Source organism: Echinops telfairi, unplaced genomic scaffold (genome assembly GCF_000313985.2).
Source record: "Echinops telfairi isolate 266 unplaced genomic scaffold, ASM31398v2 ScPeMD7_7412;HRSCAF=8450, whole genome shotgun sequence".
NCBI classification, from domain to species: domain Eukaryota; kingdom Metazoa; phylum Chordata; class Mammalia; order Afrosoricida; family Tenrecidae; genus Echinops; species Echinops telfairi.
In genome coordinates, this window is record NW_022111312.1 from 11,731,908 (window position 1) to 11,735,477 (window position 3,570).

The following is a 3,570-nucleotide window of genomic DNA, read 5'->3' on the forward strand; positions in this document are numbered from 1 at the left end:
CACCATTAGAACTGCCATTGCCTAGGAAAATAGTAAACCAAAAGCAATACCGCATTCCTGTTTTTGTTTTTCTACAGATTTGAAATGAACTCTTTCCTGATATATCATCGCCAAATACTTTCCCCCCCAGTCTGTGGGTTCTCTGACTCTTTTCTTTTTTAAAACATTTTATTAGGGGCTCATACAACTGTATCTCTGACTCTTTTCATGAAGCCTTTTCGTGTTGTTTTAGAAGGTGCTAGTCCTCTATTTTGTCTTCTGGAGTGTGTGTTTCATGATATTTAGTAGTGTTTTTATGCTTTGGATTAGGCCTCTTAAGTTTGTCCCTATTTTCTCATGGGTGATCCTTAGAGTTCTACAGTTTATATTCAGGCATTTAATCTACCTTGAGAGTTCCTTTTGTAAGTGGTGTGCCGGATGTGTCTGTCCTGTTTATTATGGTTGGCTTATTGTTCAGTTGTGGCTCTCAGCATTCTATAATGGCCTTCTTTTTCCTTTCTTTCCATTAGTTGACTTTTTAAAATTGTTTCTGTTAAATGGTCACCCCCACCCCCACAGACATTTCCCCCCCAACAGTTTTATTGGCACATAGTTTACATATCATACAATTCAATCGTTCAATCATATCAAGGAGAATTGTACAATCATCCCCACATCAATTTTAGACCACACCTCCCCCCCATGGTTAAATTGCTTTTAAAATGAGTTGTGCAATCACAATTCCATTCTAGTGCTCACTCCCCCTTCTTGCCTTCATTATTTACTCCCCAAGTCCCCTTTCCCTCCCTATCACCTCCACCCCTACATTCCCTATATGCCCTTGTCTCAGTCATTATCATAATGCATCCACTCCTCCTGTACTTCAGTCAAAAACAAAACCTCACTAAGGTGGTCAGGATAAATCACAATAATACAAAGACAAAAGTACAAATAATGCATAAGAAGGAGAAGACCAGACCCCCATGGACATTGAAAAATGCCAGGAAAGAAAAGATCTGTCGTGGACCCAGTAAGAGATCCTTGCACCCAAAACAGCAGCTTCAGATCGTATCTGTAGGGGTCCAACTGTCTAAAGGCCTTTGTCTCTCGTGATAGCTTTTAGTTTGATGTCTGTTTTGTTAGAAATTAAGATCGCTAGATACATGCGAAACGTGACCCCAGGAAGATGAGAAGTGGTCAAAGTGGAAATGGAATGCAAAAAGATCATAGCTTAGGTATTAGCTGAAATGGACTGGTATTGACCTTTTCTTAAGTTTTAATTTTATTGGGGGCTCTTACAGCTCTTATCACAATCCATCCATCCATTGTGTCAAGCACCTCTGTACATATTTTGTCATCATCTTTTTCAAAACATATTCTTTCTACTTGAGCCCTTGGTATCAGCGCATTTTCCCCTCCCTCCTCAACATCCCCTTGAAAATTTATAAATTCTTTTTTTCCCCCTCCATGTCTTACACCGACCTTTCACCCACTTTTCTGCCGTCTATCCCCCTGGAGTGAGACCATACTTCAATCATAATGATCGATTCCCCCTTACTCCGCGCCCCCCGCCCCACTCCTAGAATCGTTGCTTCCCTTACTGGTCCTGAGGGGTTTATCTGTCCTGGATTCCTGTGTTACAAGCTCTTATCTGTACCAGTATACATGCTCTGGTCTAGCCAGATTTGTGAGATAGAATTGGGGTCATGATAGTGGGGCAGGTGGGGGCGGGGAAAGCATTAAAGAACTAGAGGAAAGGTGAATGTTTCATCGGTGCTATACTGCACCCTGACTGGCTCATCTCTTCTTTGTGGTCCTTCTAACAAGGGGATGTCCAATTGACTCCAATGGACTTTGGGTCTCCACTCTGCCCTCCCCCTCATTCCCATTGATATGATTTTTGTTGGTTTGTTTGTTTTGTTTTGGGTCTTTGATGACTGATACGTATTGGCCATTTTTAATCAGAAAAGCACATGGTTTACTATGCTGGGAATGATACCATCAAGAAGAATGATATCACATTCATTATCAAAAAGGACATTTTAAGATCTTGAAGTACAATACTGTCAGTGATAGGGGTGACGGGGTCCCCAGTACTTGAACGGGTCCTCAGGAGTGACTTTGTGATTGTGGAAAATATTAAAAACAGACACGGGGTACAGGGGCTCCTTGTCCCATATCAGGACTGAGAATAGGATATATTTTCCAGTGGGTATATATGGTGGGGCTTACAGGTCTTTCATAAGGCATGCATGTCATACAGCTAACATATAATCAATAGGTAATATCATAAGTGGGTAACATAATCAACCAACGATGAGTGAGACATTGTCTTGACCTAATGCTAGTTGACCTCAACCCACCCTCACTGAGCCCTCCCCACGGCTTGCTACATTTTACGGTGGGTTGGCTATCGAATCTCATTGCTTTTATCTACAGAAAATGTTTAGGCATTGTGAAGTAGCCAGACAGAAATGATTCATCTCATATGATAGCTCCTTTATGACAGTTCTTTTATGAGGGGTTTGGTGGACGGACTGTGTCCAGTCATGAGAATGTAGATTAAGACTTATTTATATCTCATCACTGTGAAAGTCTTCCCCACCAGAGCTGGCTTTCCAGACCCATAATGATGAGCATGGATGATTGAGCTGCATTATCCAGTCCCTTGGTTTACCACAATTCCCCCTTTCGTATTTTACATTAAATTTGAAAGGGCCACATAGCGGTTTGACTGTCTTCCACACGCCGAAGCTTTCTGCAGAAATAGCAAGCAGCTGCAGGGTCCGAAATGGTGCCTAAGAGTGAAGCAGTGAGTCCAGAGCCAAGGCTCTGGGATAGACTTTGAACCCAGGCTCGTGAACCCAAGCCTTCTAAACCATCCACCAATTGATTGCATCTGTGCGAGGGGATGTTTTCAACCTTCTTTAGAAGTATTGGAGATCTTCTTTAGTTGCTTTATAGCTAATGAGATGTTTCCCTGAAATCCTTGCAAATGTTTCTAATTAAGGACCAATAATGTAAAGTTTCTTTATGTGAATAAGGGGTTACACACAATCTGTAATGTTCTGATAACATTTCAGCATCAGCTGCTGTTGCCTGTTCATAATTTGAAAACAGTTTGTGTAGCTCAGCCATTTTTCCTTCTAGCTCATTGTCCACCTTTGTCTGCATGGCCTAGAGTTGATGAGAGTTTAAATAAAATGTTCAGGTTTTTTTCTTTCTTTTTTTAAATCATTTTATTGGAGGTTCGTGTAACTCTTATCACAGTCCATCCATTGTGTCCAGCACATTTGCCATCATCATTCTCAAAACATTTTCTTTTTACTTGAACCCTTGGTATCAGCTTCTCATTTTTTCCCTCCCTCCCTCTCCTACCCCATCTCCCTCACGAACAAACCCTTGATTTATAATTTTTTTTCACGTCTTACACTGTCCAATATCTCCCTTCACCCACTTTTCTGTTGTCCATCCCCCTGGAAGGGGGTTATATGTAGATCATTGTCCCCCTTTCTACCCCACCTTCCCCCTACCCTCCTGGTATCACTACTCTCATTATTGGTCCTGAGGGGTTTATCTGTCCTGGATTCC